The sequence below is a fragment of the Geospiza fortis genome, unplaced genomic scaffold, assembly GCF_000277835.1.
Source record: "Geospiza fortis unplaced genomic scaffold, GeoFor_1.0 scaffold111, whole genome shotgun sequence".
NCBI lineage: Eukaryota > Metazoa > Chordata > Aves > Passeriformes > Thraupidae > Geospiza > Geospiza fortis.
The window spans coordinates 7,554,415-7,574,212 of NW_005054321.1; positions in this window are offsets into that span (position 1 = coordinate 7,554,415).

A 19,798-nucleotide genomic window follows, 5' to 3' on the forward strand; every position below is an offset into this window, starting at 1 on the left:
GTCAATTGTCAGAAATTTGTCATGCCACATAATAAGACTGGAGAAGTTAGGAAGGCAGAGAAAGCCTTTCTGCACCTGTAGTAACTCTCTGGTCTGCTCTGTAATTTAATTAATTTATAATAGCAGAGAATCTAGTGTTTTATGACCTCTGTGAATCAGAAAAAAAAAAAGTTATTTCAAGTATCAGATCTGGGACTTGAAGAAATAAACCCCCAATATTTTAAAATGTGTGTAGGGGGAAATGAATCAGTCAGGCAAGGAAAATGTTTATGTAACATTATGTAATTCTACTTATATTTTCCAACTCATATAATGGCAAATCAAAGCATATGGTGCTTTGGCTCTGTAGAAGCATTCTCTCCCAAATACAATAGCAAAGGTTTCTATTGGGAAAGCTATTTAAGACATAGCCACATCCCCTTCAGCGTTTTGGAGTTATTCTGCACAGAAGCCTCACAGCTGCAGGTGACAGGGCCAAATGTCTCAGAGTTCCACTTGGGTTTTAACAGGCCTTTGAACTTGTCCCATGTCTTGCTGAGGATATCAAGCCAGGCCTTCAGTTTGCATGCAACTGTGTGCACAAAGCACAGTAAAGGCAGGGAAATTCCATTATTGCTGTAGCATCTAGAAATCTTCATAATAAACCAGTAAAACACTAGGAAAGTTTCCACTACAAGGAAAGACTGGGGGAAAAATATAAAAATAAAAGAAATCTACTCCCTTTGGAAGCATCTACACATAGTAAATTTTTGATTTTCACAGAGAAAAAGGCTTTGTCATTCCAAATCAGAAAGTTTTTCTGTAGAGGTTGTTTCACCTGCCCAGTGGGAGGACCACAGGATCAGACCAATGTTTTCAAGGAGTCACGCATTGTCAGGAAAAGGAAAGGACTAATCAGTGTCCCCTGGAAAATAATCACTCCTACAGAATATTCTTCAACATTAGAAATGTCTTTGCATGTGCAATGCAGGTGCATTTTCCACTGCTAGTGTTCTGTAAGACAATGCAATTCCACAAGAACTGCCACTCTCACACACAGTCCTGCCCTAAAAAACACACACCTACAACAAAACCAAGGAGCAGGAGCGGTGTTATTGTCACAGACTAGTTCAGAGTATGCTTTTCTTCCCCACAGCTCTTACAGATGTTGATGGAAAATGTTCAGCTCTTGCTGGGAAGCTCTTGACTGCAGCTGGAGAAGTTTAAGGACCAGTCCCTGCCGGTCTCAGCTCCATGAGATGCTACACACCCGCACTCTCCCAGTCTTCATTCAGAGATTTCCAGACCCACAGGTCTTGGTTCAGAGCTCCAGCAGCCCATGGACCAAGTGACCCCACCTAGTCATGTTTGCAGGGAGCCCCTCATGTCTGGGTTTGCACAGACACAAGTGGAGGAATGGTGGAGTGGGCAGCATCTGCCCCTGCACATGCTCAACCACCAAACGGGAATGACACAAGTTTGCGTCACTGGAGGAAGAAAGAAGTCATGGCTTGGACCACAACAAACACTTGCACTCTGGCATCCCATTTGAGATCTTGTGACTCTGGGTGTCTCCACAAAGCAAGAAGGCTCTTCTTGCATGCATCTGCCCCACTCTGTAGCAGGGGTCTTGTTCAAAGGCTTGACATCAGTGACACGAGTGCAAAATCAAAGCCAGAGCTGGCTGCACTCCAAGGATTCCTCCTGCTGATGTCTCAGCTGGGCCAGTTGGAGTGAGTAATCAATGAAGAGCTGCAGAAACTCTACCACAAGTGCTGAAGGGATTGGAAACGTCATGGATGGCGTAAACACAAACTGCAGAGCTGTGGCAGGACCAGCCTGACCTTTGCAGTCTGGGGGAAGACATGATGTGGTTTACTTCAGCACAGCCTCACTCTCCCTCAGCCCAGAAGGCAATGCTCAGGGACTGCTAATGCAGATAGCCCAAGGGTAAAAACAGAGGCCTTTCTAAAATACCAGATGGAATTGCTGTCTTCTGGAAAAATGGACAGGTTTCTTTCCATCTATATTCTCTCTGACCTAGACCAGCTCTTCGTATCTTAGCCTGGTTCCACGGGCAAGTCCAGCACTCAGGTTTGGGGCTCTCCTCAACATCCACAGCTACAATGAGTAACATGAAATCACACAAGGGAAGAGGAGATTCTGCCAACTACAGGCTCAGTCCCACAGCTATTTTTTGGTCTCAAACCCCATCTCCAGGAGCTGCCTGCCCCAGGGAGCTCCTTCACAGGTTACAGATTTCACTGCAATGGGAGAACTTCCTGCTACTGCAAATTCAGTCGGAGTCTTTATTAAAGGGACAATTGATACAAGCAGAACAATACATTCTACATCCTCCCCTACAACATATTCCTGGGTCTTTGCTGGAAATCCTTCCTGCACAGATAGGCAGTTTTTGAATTTCCTCATGTCCCACTCACTGCACCATTAACACTCCAAGTTTCAACCCACCCAGAGGGACATTCAAGACACAGTTCTCAGACAGCTTTTGCAGTTCTCAGACTGCTTTTGTACCCCCAAATGAGTACTCTGCACATCCTGAAAGGGTTTGTGGGCCCACAGCATCACCAGGAATCATAAGATGACATGAAATGGGAACACACTGACCTTCTGGATGCTTTAAACTCTGGCCAGCAACAGAGAGAAAACATGTTAAGTCAAAAATATGATCTTCTTTGGAGACTTAAGATGAAAAAGAATAAAATGCACCATTTAAGTCTGGCAGTTGCTCCCAAACCCACACATCTCTCCTTACCTCCCTGCCACTGATTTATGAATCAGATGCCTCATCCTCTGGACAGGCACACACATGTTTCACATTGACACAGGTTTTCTTTCCCACACATCTCTGCTGTGTAAGGTGACCATTTGAACTCATTAATTCACCATACAAAGCAAGCATGTTCCCTTAGCTGGTGTCCTACAGAGCTCAGGTTAAGGGCAGGAGAGTAAAAAGGGCTCCCAGTTTGGGGAAAGGACAGGAGGAGGGAAGGGAGCACGTGAAAAGACTGCACTTTAAACCCAGCACAACTTGCCTTCTCTTCTCCCACAGGACTTGAATGCAAAAAAATAACTCATTATTTCACAAGCTGAGCATATCTGGAACTGGTGTGTTCCCAAGTCAACTTGAGCTGAGGAGGAAACACTGCAGCTTTTTTTCATCAAAGATACCTGGAGAGATTCAGGTTCTCATACAATGTCTCACTGTGTCTCAATCTCTCAGCTGAAATAGTGATGAGGCTCAAATCAGGTAAGAGAGGCTGAAATAAAGCAGATTTCCCTCAGCCTCACCCTCTGCCTGACCCCATCTGAGGCCATATGTTCTCCCCATTGTCAGCCCAATGTTGGGAGGTCCCATATTTGACACCAGCAGCTTGAGAGAAACAAGATCTTTGCTCTTCCCTTTAACTGGCACACAATTTGGCATGAAAGAGGTGAGAACTTGTCACCAAGGTGCAGAGCCACAACAGCCTTTAGGCAAAGTGCAGATCCGGGCACCTCTGCTGCTCCCTGCTTCATACCTAGGTGTCCATCTGTGCTCCATCACTGTGGTACCTGGACCCACAAAAAACTTTTACCCATACAAAAGGCTAAAGAGCACTCACAGCTCATGAGTTATGTTCTCCATGCCCTCTGTCAGAGAAATCAGTAGTAATCTGGAAAATTTGCACCAAATTCATTCACCACACTTGGATATCATTAATGTTAGAGGTTGGGAATGATTCTGTTTGTGATAAGCAAAAGAAACTGATGGGAGGATGCAGCAAAAAAAAAAAAAAAAAAAAAAAGGTAGACAAATGATTTTAAGAAAATAAATTTGTGGCTAAAATAATTCCATTGCCAAGAAACAACTTTTTACAGGAAATTTACCGGAGATGATATGCAAATGATAAACCAGAGAAACAGGTGAAAAAAAAATATCACCCACACCCATATATGTATAATCACTTCTTTGTTAAAACCCCCAATGCAAAAATGATAACCCCATCTCCTACTGAACTTTAGGGTTCTTTATCATAGTTCAGAAAACAACATCTGCCACCCCAAATTGTAATGGAGATGCATGGAGTTCTCTTTACTCCCACAGACAGCCCTCTGCAACCGCCTGAAAAGCCCATAATTAGTAGACATACACCACTGATGGAAAAAATCCATGCCAAATATTACTAGAATGCAGTAACATTATTTCCAAGGGATTTTGAGATGCATCCAGAGTGATGGAGACCTGGCTAATTTCTTTCTTTTATTTTGCTTTTGGCAGAAGGAAATAGAGAAATGGGGTTAGACTGAAACTGCCAAGCAGCACAAGAAAATGATAAATCTGCCATGCAGAAGCTGGACACAGCAGGTCACTCAGTATAGGGCATGTGGGGAAACAATTTGGGTCCCCTCTTCACCACTCACAATGTCAGAAAACTCAGTTGATGTAAATTATTGTTTCCCCTTTGACTTCACTGGCATTGTGCCAGTTTGTAGCAGCTGAGGATGTGACACAACAGTTTTTACTCTCAGAAAACATTGACAAAGTTATGCAAAAATACAAGAATATAAGAATTTGAGGTCTAACATCCTACTGGGATAATGCCTCTGATGGTATTTACATGAGACTATAAAATAGGCTTTTTAATCTTTTCTTGTCCTGACCTTGGGTTTAAGGTATTGCAAGGGTGGGTGATAAACAAGCAAATAAATTCTTACAGCCAACAAGCAAAGGATCATCACAGCCACACTGCTTCTGAGCTTGAGTATTGTCTCAGGCAGTTGAAAGTTTAAAGGGAAAAAAAATCAGCTGCAGCAAAACCACCAGCTGTGAGAGCAGCATGTGTCCTTGTGTCCATATGGCTGCAGCATTCCAGGAAGGGAAATGCCTGGAGCCACTGACACCAGCCCACCAGAGGCCAATTCTCCTGGCACAGCACTGAATTAAAAGGAAAGAAACGTGCCCAGCACAGTTCAGCACTCTTACCTACAAATGGAAAATCCTCACCTGGAGAGAGAGGACAATCCTGTAGGACTTGTGTGGAAGAACTCCCTTAACACGATGCAGGCTGGAGGAGTTACCATCCCCATCTGTCCCAGGCCCCATGGTCATTGCTCCAAAGCTGAGGTGCTCTGGCAGTGATGAGCCAGGAGATGCTCTTTCTTTGCTGAGGAAGACACCCAGACAGGATATTGAACCCAGCAAACCCAGCTGAACCTCACCATTGAACCACTTCAGGAACTGAGTGACAGTGACCTTACACCAAACAGCCTGCAAGTCAACACACTGTTCCAAACAGCCACAGTTCTGAATTTCCACTGGAAGCAAAGGCAATGCTAAGCACAGCAAATGTCCTGGAGCAGTGATTGGTGAGCACATGGGCACAGGCCAGACAACTCCATTGTCCTTCCCCTGCTGCTCCACCAGCCTGACCTGCTTCCTGCAGCCTCACAGCACCAGGGGAATATTCCTGTTGTAGCAATAAAGTTAACTGGATCTCGGAGAAGTTTAGTGCAATAGGCAAGACAACATTTGAAATTCCAAGGGAAATAAAAGCTGGGAGTCCTGTCTTTACACTGTCAATGTAAAGGGCGTTGCAGTTGTAAAGATTCAGCATTTTATTTGTGCTGCAAAGCAATCCTAAGAAAACAATAAAACCCAATACACAAAATTCAGCATCGATTGTGTTTTCACATGTTAGCAACATCAAAGGTTTTGCCCTGAACTGGAAGAGGGCAGTAAGCTTTGACTTTCTGTCTGTGCACTTCATCTGAAGCAAACATTATATGTACACACACACACACACAAACACACACACATATATATATATATACACACACACTACTTATGCAGGATGAACCTCTAATAGTTTGTCTTACCAAACATCCCCAGTGGCTTTTATTACAGCCCTGCAAGTTTCCTAATGTTTTATGTGCTCAGCTCCTAAAGGCAGCTATGAAAGGCCGACGTGTGATTCAGCATCCATTTGTGGATGAAGAATGCAAACGGCGGCGCTGCCACGGCAGGGGGGCAGCAGGTCCTGAGCGATCTCCAGACACTCAGGAGGCAGCTCAAGCACTGCTGCAGGGATGTTAATCCCATCTCAGCCTGCAGGAAAAGCTCCCTGGGCCATTTTGCAATGCGGCAAATGCTCTCCCTCCTTAGAGCAGCGATTTCTTCTCCTCTCGGTTGCGTCTTACTGCATTTAAAGCCAGTGCCAAGGTTCCTTCCTTCTCCAAAATGTTTCAGACACAGCCAAAATACTTGCCAGATGTCTAGGGGAGCCACTGAAATAACAGAGTGAATATGCAGAAGAAGATTTGCCATTTTAAAAGAATATTTAATTTCCTTAGAACTCCTCTCTCCCCACTGCTTCCTTTCAATAAACAACTGTCAGCTGTGTGATATCTCAGCTGGAAAGAAACCATAAAGATGATACTGAACTGCTAGGCACAGGAGTTTTCTGTGCAGAACTCCAACACCAAGGGGCAGCAAGATGAAGGATCCAGTGGTGCAAGGGGGCAGCTTGATACACAGATTTTCACATTGGAGTTACAAATGATTGCCTCCAATCCAGAGTTTGAATCCTCAGCCAGCAGATTCTTATTTAAGACTATGCAAGATCTTGGCAGGAAGTCTGACATTTCAGAAGATAACTGCAGTTAATAGCACAGATCTACTTAATCACTTCAGTCAGGACAGAACGACCCAGTGTTGTCTTTTGATCTAATTTATGAAATGATGGCATCAACTGGAATAAAGCAACTGGCTGCTCTAGTGTTGATGACATGTTCTGCAGTGCTCAAACACATGATTCTGGGGAAAGGAAGAAGGAGAGCTAAAGAAGCTGCTGTGACAGGGGTCACATCTTCCTCAAGGACCCCAGCTTGGCATGTTAGCATCCAAAGAAACAAAAATTAGGACATATTTTTTTCCACAAGGCAAAATTTAGGCTTGAAAACCTGCATAATCCCCCGAAAGAGAGTCTGAAGACATAAAAAAAAACTTAAAGGGGAGATACAGTTAGTATTTCAAGTTCCTCCTTCATAAATCTCCTTAGCTGCTGCTCCCTCTCTCCAGAGAGGCCGCCACCCCCATAGGGCTCAGCACATCAACACCACACTGACCATCAATAAATAGAGCTGGCTCCTTGTTAAGGTCACCTCCATGGTCACCTTCAGGCCAGCTCCTTCAGAGGAGTCACCTCATCAGTTCCCCCACAGCCTCTGAGATCTCCCCCCATATGATGCACTAGTCCAATCCCCAGTGGTCTGCAGCCTGCAAGGTGTGGACCAACCCATATGGGCTGGAACTGGCCTGTGGAATGGGAAATGGCTCTGTGAAATGATTCATGGAAAAACAAACATCCAAAAAGAGGACCTCTCACTTATCAGCAGGACTTTGACAATGCCTATGAAGAACACTGGTAACCAGTCAATTGTCAGGCAAAGATCATTATTATTATTATCATTGTTTCTCATTTAAGCAGTTTTTAATTACAGCTTTGCACAGGGTTACAGTTCTGGTGATTTCACTGGTGCAAAACAAACTAGCCTGCAGGTTTTCCTTAGTAAAGCTCTATGGTCCAATCACTTCACACCACAAATACACAGACATCAGGCTATCCAGTCCTTGCTGCTTCCAGTGTAGAAAAAAAGAAAGTGGAAAAGGTCAGGATATATTCACAGGAGTTTTGTGACCTCCTTGTCTTGCAGACACTTTACAACCCAAGGGTCTATGCCATGAGTTTATAACTGCACCTGTGCTGGCTCAAGTGTTGCCCTTCAGAAAATAGCAGCAATAAACCCATCATCATAGAATCATCACAGAATGGTCTGGGTTGGAAGGGATCCTAAAGATCATATAGTTCCAACCTCCTGGTCATGGACAGGGACACCTCCTACTAGACCAGGTTGCTCAGAGCCCCATCACACCTGTCCTTGAATATTTGCACAGATGTGGCATCCCCAGCTTCTCTGGGTAACTTGTTCCAGCATCTCACACCCCCACACGAATTCCTTCTGAATATCTAATCAAAACCTATTCTGTATCAGCTTAAAGCCATTCCCTCTTTTTTTTATCACTATGTGCCTGTGTAGATTGATCTGACACACCTGACCACAGCCACACCTGACCACAGCCACCATAGTCACAAGGAGAGAGATACCTGAAGGTACCAGGGAATGCTCCAGCCTTGGCCAGGCTGCCTCCTCCCATCCCAACTCCCTGCTGCCCACGGATGCCAAGGGAAAAATTTCCTCCCATCAATTTCAAGATGTTGGATCAGCCCTTTGGTCTGCAACAGCCAAGCAGTGAAACACAAGGACTAGGAATGCATCCCCTCCTTCCAGCACACCATTTTGCAGAGCATTCCCTCACACATGGCTTTCAAACAAAACCCCAATCAACCAAATAACAACAAAAAAAAATTCTTACTGGATTTTCTTGAAAGAATCAATTTACTGTTTCTAAGTGTTTGGATGATTTTGAAGGCTAGAACCACCAGGAAATTCTCCAAATAAAGTTCTGAAAAATGAGTATCATTGTCATGTCATCCACTGTCTATTAGTGAAATGAAAGACAGAGGGGGAAAAATAGTTTTCACCACAGTCAAAATAACACCCTAAAATGAGAGTGACCTTTTTATGTTCTTGCTGCTGAATCTTTAGTTCTTGTATCATGAAAAACCACGTGAGAAGATCCCTGCACAAGATGCCAGGCATTTCCGGCAAACCGTACCGACCGCACATCGTTAATTTAATCTTCCATACCCGACTCTTCTCTGACTGAAAAATCAATGCTAATAAGGAGCTTTGGGAAAACACTCTGTTGATGCCTCATCTTATATGGACTAATTTTAACCTGCTATCTAATGACTAAGTAGCTTTAAAGAACCTATAAACCCAACAAAGAGATTTTTAAATGTCTCCTTCCCAAACAGTTCTCTCTGCTGATGAAGACATCTAAATGCATGAGGATGGCTTTATGTGCTACCTCAGCCACTCTGCCAGGAGCACTGGGCGTGGAGGCCAAAGCCTTGCACTTCACTGCACCAGCCCCCGTGCAGGGAAGCACCAGTCATGAATCTGACAAAGAGCAATTCCACAGTGCTGGAGACAGCAGCAGGACCTGAATCAGCTGCAGGAAAAGAGCCTGGTGCTTTTTGCTCATCTGGATAAATTGCTGCTGGAGCAATAACTGAATCCTGGAGACAAGTGTGATCCTAAACAATGATTAGGGTGGTATGACATGGCTTTGGGAGACCTGTTCTCAATTCCCTGCTCCCTAAAGCTTTTCTTTGGTACCACACATTAACCTTTTTGTCCATTGAATGGGAACTGTTATTCTTGGATGTGAGCACTGTATGGTTTTAACATCCACTGTCTCTCTAGGACATGAAATAAAACGATGCAGACACTGGACTTTCCAAGGTAAAAAAGAGGGTGCTTAATTTCTGACTCCAACATTCATAGATTTTCAAAAGTGACAGTGGATTGGAGGATGACAGTGCCACCTCTCCAATGACACTGGACAAATGAACAGTTCATCAAATGCAAAACAATAAGTAATTTACATAAAGAAAAGTTCATTACTAGAATGTAAACATCAGAAGGCTTAAAAAACTTTCAAAAAACAGGACAACAATCCACAGCAAGCAAATAAATGATTTCCTACCCCCTATATGTGGGCAGCCCTACTGTAAATCATGCCACCTGAGAACCACTAAGTTGTGAATTAGGATATGGTCATTTTTGAAATTGAAATACTTCCTTTTATGACCAGTCAGCTCTTCCAGTTCATTTGTCTCTTCTTTTCCATGTTGTATTCCAATCTGTAATCAATAATCATATTGGTCTGATCACCAGAACAGCTGCTCTCTTATTTTTTACCCCTTTCTACAGCTTCTAGCACTGTGAGTGCTCAATCTCTAAATCAAAGGTTCTGAGGTACCTTGATTTGCACTCAAATACACCAAGCACACCACTGTTATTAGTAGAGTGTTAGGAAGATGCTTTGTTTTTTGAAGATCCACCTATCAACATTGGAAAGTGCCAATGATTTTTCCTTCCAAATGCAAAGCTTCCTCCATACTAAATAGAATATTTACTGAATGTTCACTGAACTTCCCAAAGAAGTTAAAATTTGTTTTCCCTGCTATTCAGCAGCTTTTACCATGGAGGCAGATACAGGAAAGGATGGATCCAAGATTAAATATTGACTCAGCCTCAGCAAAAGCTTTAACAAGAGAGATTGAGAAATTCTCAACTGCCAGTTTCACAATTCCCTCCTGAACACAGTAATGCATTTATAATAATGCCTGCTATTAAAGCAAATGAGGGGGCAAAAGAAAGCCCTGGCTGCAGAATCCAGCAGAGTATTTATCCCAGCTAAACCTCACTGTCTTATCACTGATAGGAGTAGGAAGGAAACTAAAATCCACCAAGTCAAAAATGAGCTTTTAACACTGAGATCTATCCTGATAACATCACAGTAGACAGTTTATCAGCAGGATCTCATCCATCACTAACTCCAAAGAGGGAGTCAGTGATAAGGGATCATCCCAGCAGAGCCCTGTTTCACTGCCCAGTGCCTTGCTCTCATCCCAGTATCAGCATGCCTGGCAGAGACACCAGCCCAGCCCCATGGGGCTCATCCCAGAGGGACCAAGGTGCCTCAGAGAGCTCTGTGCTCCAGAGAGCTGCCAGCTGCAGAGAGCCACTGTCACTTCAAACCTCGAGGCTGGAATGAGGCTGCTCTCACCTGATACACAAAGCCCCAGCCTGTAGCTCACAGGAAAATCTGACATTGCTGGGGGCTGCTGTGCCCCATTTCAGCACAAGGATGATTTTTGGTAATTGACTGGAGACACATCCCCAGGCACACCAGGTGTGTCCAGCCCACTGTGCATCTCCATGAAGCTGAATTCTGTGCTGACCCTGCTTCTCCTCTATGCCAAAGGTGCCTATGTCACCCACAAGGGCCACATCTGCCTCCATACTGGCACAACTTACAACAGCCTCATTTGGCACAGGTTCCCCAGCACGCTGTGCCCAGGCCCTACAAATCCCTTGTGCCCAAAAGCTCTGTGCCTGGGTCACCAGCAGCCCCCTTGTCTGCCCTCTGCATGGCCACATCTGCAGCTCTGCCCCCAAGAACCACCCTCAGCACATGAGAAGGGTGAGGAGGGGACTGGTCCAGCCAAGGTGCTGAACCCCAGCACCTGAGGAGGCTCTGAGCCAGCAGCACATTGCAGCTCCCATCAGCAAGGGCCACCTCTGGGTAACATGCTTTAGTACTGCCACCAACACAGTTATCAGGATGGAAAACAACTCCAAAATGTGGTGGTCCTGTGCTTTTATGCTCCTGCAACAGAATGTTACATGAAATGGAAAAACTATATAGAGAAAAAAATTGTTGTTTTCCAGTAATTTCCACAAACTTACCATTCTTTATTTCGTCATTCTACAGCTCTCACCCATCCTTGGATTATCATGCAGAGGAAAATGGGATGAGGCTGAAAGATAACAAAGCCCTGGCAAGACTCCAACCACGATTAGACATTTTGATGAGCAACAAGCATGACCAGAGTTACGGCAGTAAATATTTAATGTTATTTTTGAAATGAAGTCTCAGGAAAGATGTAAACTCTCATGATTTGAGAGGCATTAGCTAACCTCTAATTACAGAGGGAAGGGGAGGAATGGAAACTTTTCTGAGATAAGGGATAACCTAACTGCTTGTTGCAGGGTTTCTTGGAACACCCTTGGTCTGCTCTGCTCTGGTCATTGTCAAAATCCTGGGCTAGAAGGCTTGCAGGTCTGAGGGAGCTTAGCAGCTCCTAAATTCCTAGAAAAGCAATTGTAACTTATACTTAGCTTGCTACAAACATTTGATTTCCTACAGTAACTATAGAAATATATTATTATCTAAACCCAGATGTTTTGTTACAGGAAAATCATTACCATAGCTACCTTTTCTTTTTTCTCCCAGGAACTGTAATTAATAGCTTGTCCATTACAAAATCTGGATTTTATATATGCATATATATATATGTATACACCCTCATATAAGTATACAAATTAGATGCTGAAAACTGTATTAAAGTGTTTTTCTAGCATATAGGAAAGGTAGAATGAGAAAAGAGCTTCCTGTGGCAGGGGACCCAAGCTTAAACACTTTTACAGGTCGACTGTCTAAAGCAATACAGGAGACCATAGGACTCATTGGTATACAATATGACCTGTTCAACCCTCTGGAAATTTAATTATTAATGTGCAGTCTGCTTTACTTCTCTTTCCTCCATACAGTGTTGGATCCATTTATTGTTTTGGGTTTTTTCCCCCCAACAAATTTTCACCACCCATTCTTTAAGAGCCAAAGCAAGAGCTCTCCAGCCTTGACTGGGTCCCTCAATTCAAATGAGTCATGTAACACATGGTTACATCTCTGTGTGTGCCCAGGTTACAGCCCCTTCTGCTTTCAGCCTGCCCAGGCAGGAACGTGGGCAGTGCTTTATTGTGGAAGCAGCTGGTTTTGTTTTATACAGAGGAGGGCCAAAAGATCCTCCTTACAGCTGTGAAGGCTGGTCATGGTCCTCAGATCCACAACCTCAGCACAGGATGGTTTCACCTCCTGCCCAAATGTATGTTCTTTTGCTGTACCAGGTCACCAAGGGAATTTGATGGTAAACCACAACCTTCTGTCTACAGCACCTAGTGATTTCTGGAGTATTATAGGCTCAAGCCCAGCAATCTTTCCCCTCATACCTCTGGAGAAGGTACAAGCTGAGGAATGCCCCAGGTAGGCAGACAGGTGACCAGAGAGTTTGTGAACTCCCCACCCCTGGAGATGTTCAAGACCAGGCTGAAGAGGGCTCTGAGCAACCTGGTCTAGTACAAGGGGCTGGGGTGTTGAACTGGGCCCCTTCCAACCCAAACAATTCTGTGATTCTGTGCTAAAGCAGCACACAGGGCAGGTGCCAGCACAGCTGTGCTGGAGCAGCCCGTGCTGGTCCAGTGACACACGGCAGCATTTTGGGGGCAGTGAGAGCCCCCCATGTGCTGCAGGCTGTGCCAGAGTTACAGCCACTGTCTCTCCAAGGGTGAGAGGGCTCTTTCTGCAGGAAGGAGGTGCAGAAATGCCCAAGCTGGGCAGGTCAGACAGTGCCAATACAGAGAGCAAGGAGCCTCAGCAGAGATGCCCAGTCAAATGTCCCTGTTGGGGCTCCTGATGGGGCTCCTTTTGGGGCCCTGCTGAGCCACAGCTGAACTGGAGGAGAAAAGACAGGTTTCTTTGGGATCCACCAAGCCCATGGATCAAAGCATGGCAAGCAAAGCACTCCAGGCAGTGCCAGGACCAGCAGAGAAGGGGTACAGTGGCAGCACTGACATACACTGACAATGCCACCATGATGTGCCACTGTCTCCACAGCAGTGGTGCCAGCCAGCTGGGGCTGAGCACACCGCTCAGCAGCTGGAATGCTGGGAGCACTGGTCTGGCTTTGGTACAGACCATGCAGCACAACACTCTCCCCTTGCAGCACTTGCACTCAGGCTGAGCCAGCCTAATGAGCTGCTCTGGTAGCTGCATTCAGAGAGCAAAACAAAAAAGAGAGAGGAAGGTGATTCCTGAGGGACTCAGCAAATCTAGGAACACCAATCCTGGGCAGCCCATTTCATTTGCTGTTCACTGTGTGAGACTCCCTGTGAAAAATTCAGATTATTTTTGTGCATTTTCTTGAAAAATTCCTCCTCTGTGAGATGGCACCCAATGGTCAGCAGCACTAATAGACACTGATGGGGTGGGAAGCACCATTTGCTCTGCATCCTGATTGGTTTTGATCTTCCAGTGATGCTAGGTAAGAGTTACAAGCTCTTCCTCCTCGCCCAAATTCAAATCTCGTGCTTGAAACCTGGTGTTCAGTAAGCACTGATGCTGTTTGCCTGCTGATAAATGGGCATTTCAGGCAACAGGCTGTTGATTAGAGGAGGTGACAGAACTGCTGAGTGGCCAAATCACTCCTGAAGAAGAAATACAGGTTGATTAGCACCCTCAGAAATCACACAATATTGATTTGTCTGTTTACAGCCTACACCTACAGCATATCTGTGCCTATCAGCATATCTGTTATCCTTGCCCAAAAATCTCCTTAAAAAGGGAGTCTCAGATCTCATCGATGACTTGGTCACACATTGTTTTAGGTCCAGAGCCCCGCTCCCTGATGCTCAGGCATTGTGTGGTTTACCAAAGCATCAGGCTGTGTCTGAAGAGGGGCTCAGGCTGTCTGCTGCCCCTGGCACTCCTCGGTGTGTCCCCAGAACCCAGCCCAGTGCTTCGCTCCAGCAGCCCTCCTTCACATCCATGGCCTTGCAGACGAGGAAGCGGCGCAGACTGAGCGAATTCCGATCCCCTTACGCAGCCGCTCCAGTCACTCTCTGGATGGCTCAGCACAGCCTTGGCCGCTTGCTCAGACCCAAAAATGCAGTGAGGATTCAGAGAGCAGGACTCTTCCTTTACAGGAGAAATTGAGTGTGGGATACTCCCAGCCTCAGGTTAATCAGACCCCAGAAATTTTCCTGCATTGTATGCAGTCTCAAGCTGTGGCTGTTGTTAGTGTCATTATTTAGAACACAAAAAAACTCCCGAAACACCAAACAGTTTTGGGGAATAAGAATCCAGCAAAAGCCCCAGCCAAGGGGTGCCAGGGAGGTGTAGCAGGCTAAAGAAATCCCTGCAGTGCCCAGTATCAGCTCCTCCCTCACCTGCAGCACAGGTTTAGTTGTAACCTTACAGTGCTGACAAGAGCAGCATAGGAGGTGATGAGAGAGATGTACATACACAGAGATGCACAGAGCACTTTATAGTAGTAACTGCAAATGCTGATCTAGGTTCCGACCACAGAAATTTCTCATGGTTTGATCTCCAGCTTCCCTAGGCTGCAGAATAAATCTATCCCCTGAGCAGATGGGGTGGGCTTGTTCTCTCTTTGGATCTTTCTGTTAAGGGTTTCCAGATCCAAGCCCCAGATGAGCCATCCCTTTGCTGCGGAGCTATTTGGGGCTGCAGAGAGGAGGACTCAGACCTGAAGGGTAAATAGGAGTCCAAAGCATGGGAGGGGCTGTGAGCTAGCCAAGTAGGGAGCAAACATTCAGCTGGAGGGAAGCAGCTGATGAACTGTGAACAGCATCATTCCCAAAGCCTCACTGACAAGAGACAGCTCTCCCTGCTATAGATGAAGAGGGGCAGACAGTGAAGATGATGGTGCCTGTGAGGCTGAGTGTCCTTCAGCTAAGCAACTGACTGAAACCTTCCTGCTCTGCTTCCTGAGCAAGAGCTACCCATGACAAGAACCTAGAGAGAGCCTTCTATAACAAAACCCACACTATAAAAACTAATTAAAATGTTTAATTAGCTTTTGATTAACAGTATATTTCAAAATCCTTTAGAGACTTGCAGATCAGCAGAGGCACAACTTTGGATTTCAGGACCGTTCTGTTTCAAAATGCGTTCCCTCCTTGAGAGCAGACACACAATTACGTTCCTACTTCAATTGCTCCTCATTTGCAAAGCCAGAGCATGAAGCAAGTTGTGTTAATGTGTCAAAATGGGGAGAGAAATAAAGAGAGCAATGGATCACTGAGTCTTTGAAGGGAAAAGCAATATTGCAGTAATTTATAGGAGGGAGAGTTTGCGGGTGGGACAGTCGCTCTCAAAGAACAGCGGCGCTCAGCCAATAAATAGGGCTTGTTTGAGAAGAGCATCACTGCCATCTTCAGGATGGCTGCTTTCTCTTTCCCAACATGCAGCGGCTTTTCTGGGAGCAGTTTTTGGTTTGTACAATACAAAAGAAAGCTTCCTGCCACTCCAGCCAAAGTTATATTTTCAGTTATTATTGATGCTCTGTAGAGGATGTTTTGGTCCAATGCTTCCCAGCTTCTGGATTTTGACACCTCGAACTGCCAGGAATACCTCATAAACATAATTTCCAGTGCAAACTTCAATTTAAGATGAAAAAGACCTGTCAATCAGTCTGGGCCACTTCAGTGCAGTAACATTTCCTAATGGACATCTCTTGCCCTTTATGCAATCCAGACTGAATGTCTCTGAGGAGCCACCCTCTTACAGTTCTCTTGCAAGATGTTCACTTTAGCATAAGAGAAGTGTTAGGAAACTCTTTGTGACATCAGCCAACTTTCCTTCCAATGGCATTAAATCATCCCTCTTCTAGCCAGAACAGTCAATAAGCTGCCACAAAAAGAAAGCAGCTCTAGCCTGGGCCTCCAAGTGGCATTTCACATTTAAGCACTACAAGTCATTTCAAAGATGTACAGTACTGGAGGTAGAATCTGTCACCTTAAAAACAACAGTAAGGGTACTAAAGAGGATAAAGGCAACTGCTTTAAAGCCAGAAAGAGCACAGCTAGGATGGCCACATGTTTCAGTAAAGCACTCCCACACCGTTCAATTACACCAATACTGAGCAGGGGTCACAGAGCTGGTTATGGGGACATCAGTTTTATACTGCAACATCTCATCTCTCTCTACCCTGCCCTTGGACACATCTCATGTGCCCCTTCACACGATGGGTGTGTTTCCAGCCCACTGGATGAGCTGGATGTGTGCACAGACTCCTTTCCCAAGCCTGGACTCTGGCCCACCATTCAGCCACTCTGACACAATAGGCACATGTGAAATCACACAATGCAGGAACATAGGGAGCAAGGACAAAATAAGCAGCTCATTTGTTTCCTTGCCTGCATCCAAGGAAGAGATGGGGCAGGCCACAGATCAGACCAGATATTTGTTCTTGCCAGCCCAGCTCTGACTTGGGGCTGTCTTAGACTACCATGACCACAGACTACCATGACTGCAGCAGGAGCTCTCCCTGCTTCTGAGGATGGGGACATCTGTGATACACCCTGAATGGGAAGGAAGGGGAGAATGCAGAGAACCACTCCTCTAGGGATTTTCCAAACAGGAATTTGCCACCTCTAACGAGGCAACCCCACAGCAGGAACCAGGACAGGCCACAGCACTCCTGTATCTCACTTTACCATCATGGTCAGCAGGTGCTTGTAACTCCTCCCCTCAGCTGCTGGACACCTCTGATCCCTGCAGTAAGTGCTGGCTCTGGGACAGCGCTGAAGCATGAGCAGGGAATGCAGAGCCCTGGGGCAGGAGCCTGCAGGGGGTAGCAGACTGCTGCAGTTCACAGCACACTGCTGAAGACTGGGAAGAAGACAGACAGACCTCCTGAATTTCTCCAACTCCTCTTGCACAAATTGAGGTCTCATGAGCCATCCTAAGACCTGTCCTCAATAATTCCTTAGAAGCACATCGAAGATAACTGACAGCACTAACACACGTGCATTATAAGACAGGTAAGATGAATGCTTTTAAAAGGAAAATAGAGGGTCTTGAGTGAAGCTGCAGCTGTAAAACACATGACTGAGCAGGGAAACTGAGGAAAGCCTACAAGTAAGTGTGGCCCTGGGAGCTCCAGGACCACTGACATACAACAGCAGCCTCAGGAAGCATGTTCAGGACACACCAAGTCTGTCTAACTTGTTACCAGCCTACCATGCACACGAGCACTTGCTGGTGAAATAATGACAGCAGTGAATCCACATAATAAAACATCCAAGGGTTCAAGTGATTCAGCAGTGTCAGCTGCATCTGACATCCTTCTGCAGCACGTGGTATCCCTGTTTATGTCCAGGAGATCAGGAAGATCAGTGCTTAATTTGGCAGATCACCTTGACAAAACTCGATTCTACCACTTGGCCAAATCTTGTAATTTGCAACACATGTGCGGTAACTTGGTAACTTCATCAGTGGCCCACAGAACCCCACAAAGGACCACTTCTCACTGCTACAGCTGTGACAGTGTTCACAGCACTGCACAGATGTGAGACAGGCCAGCTTCTACCTGATCTGGTACAGCCCTTTGTTGTAACCTTGACAGAAGAGGTAACTCTGTCCAGCCAGTAATGAAACTGAGGGTGAAACCAGCCTGAAAGGGTCATTAGCACAGGGGGAACCAGACCACTGGCCAGATCACACCAAGTTGGTTGCAATCATCCAGTTTTTAAATATCCTGTGTGATAGCAATTCATTACAAAATTCATATGCAAATCAATACCATGAACTTTATACTGGGATTGCTTTAGTCCTTGCTCCACAGCCCCTGAGCTGCTACTATTGATCTGCCAGCAGGCATTATACTGGGCTTGGAGAAGGGCTCAAAACACTTTCCTAAGGCTGGTAAAAAGTCCAAAAGGGCAAGAAAGAGCAAGCAGCTTGGTAATTTAGAGCTTGTTTTCTGTTTTGACAAAAGCTGCTTCACAGAGTTATTTCACAAGATTTTGAAAAATAAACAGTCCCATCAGCACAGCCAAAAAAGGCACCCTCAGGGATGCCTCCTGCATCCAACAGGACTTGTGACCACACGTGTTTGCAGCATCCATGGAACCATCACAGTGAACTTCCTACTGACATGCTCCTCAAATCCCACAATTAGCTTTAAACTCACAGCAACTGCCTTAACTACTCCTTGCTAGTTATTTCACCAGTCTGAGTCTTTGCAGGGACAGAAAGACAACACCAACCTTAGCAAACCCAAAGAAAAGGAAGCTGAGCAACCTTCAAGTGAAGCAGCAGACTGAAGAGTAATCACATCCCTGCTCCAAAAGACATGCTGGCATTGGCTGTGCAAGCCAGGAGAAACAGCCGAAGGACAGTTCATCCAGAATGAGATGTTTGCACAGGAATGCTCCAAGCCCACATGAACAAAGCCCATTTCAGGGTCCTCTTTTCCAGATCTGCTCCAATCATGGCACACACTGTCAGCCATGCAGTCTCTGCTGTCTGTGACACACATCACACACACCACTGTAGAGTTTTTCTCCAGAGATCCATCTGTGCCTGGAATCTGAGGCTTGCAAGAAAGGAGCAACAGTGTTTACACTCAGAGACACAGCACCACGAGGAGAAGGCCTTTCATCCACAAGGGCTACAGGCTGGTTACACTAACTCACAGCACAGGGAGGGTGGCTAATTTGAGCCCAGCATTTATTTTAACCATTGAGTGCTAGCCAGCCCAGCCCCCCATCCAAACAGTGCAAATTTCCCCCCCAAAACTTACATGGAGCCTGTTTAGTGACCCATATTTAGTGCCAGGCCTGCCAGCTGCTCTCCTGTCCACTGGCACAGATAAAAGAAAGAGGGCAAGATTAAAGCATGGTTCTGCAAGGAACAAGCATCAAAGCTTGAGCAGGAACACACAGCAGTTCCAGCTCAGAACTTCAAACAGCTGATGCCTGGTGCACTGGCAAAGCCTGTTTTCTTGGAAACCTCCTGAATGGGGAAGTTTGTGCAGCAGTGGGCCAGACAACTCCAAGGCAAGCCAGCTCTAATCTCCTGTCCCAGCTGCATACACAGAGAAACTGCAAAACACAAATGCCAGAGGAAAAAAAGGAAAGCTCCAATTATTCTCAGACCACAAGAACAACTATGCTTAAAAGCAAAGATGCTGTCAGGGCAGCAGAAAGGAAGATCTGTCCAAAACAGCTGACTGAAGAAATTGTGTTGTTTTAGGCAGCAGCCACTGAGGCAAGAAAAAGAAGAAATCTGCTGTATTGTGGCTGGTTCTGCCACAACAGCACTCAGGCCTAATTTACTGTTTCAAGTGTTTTTCAATAAAATCAGAAGTAAAAACTGTCAAATACAAAAGATGCGCTTAAAACCCATTCTCTGTAAATTAGCTTTCCTTTAGAAAGCTTTACTTACAAAAAGTAATACTGGAAGGAGCATGATTTG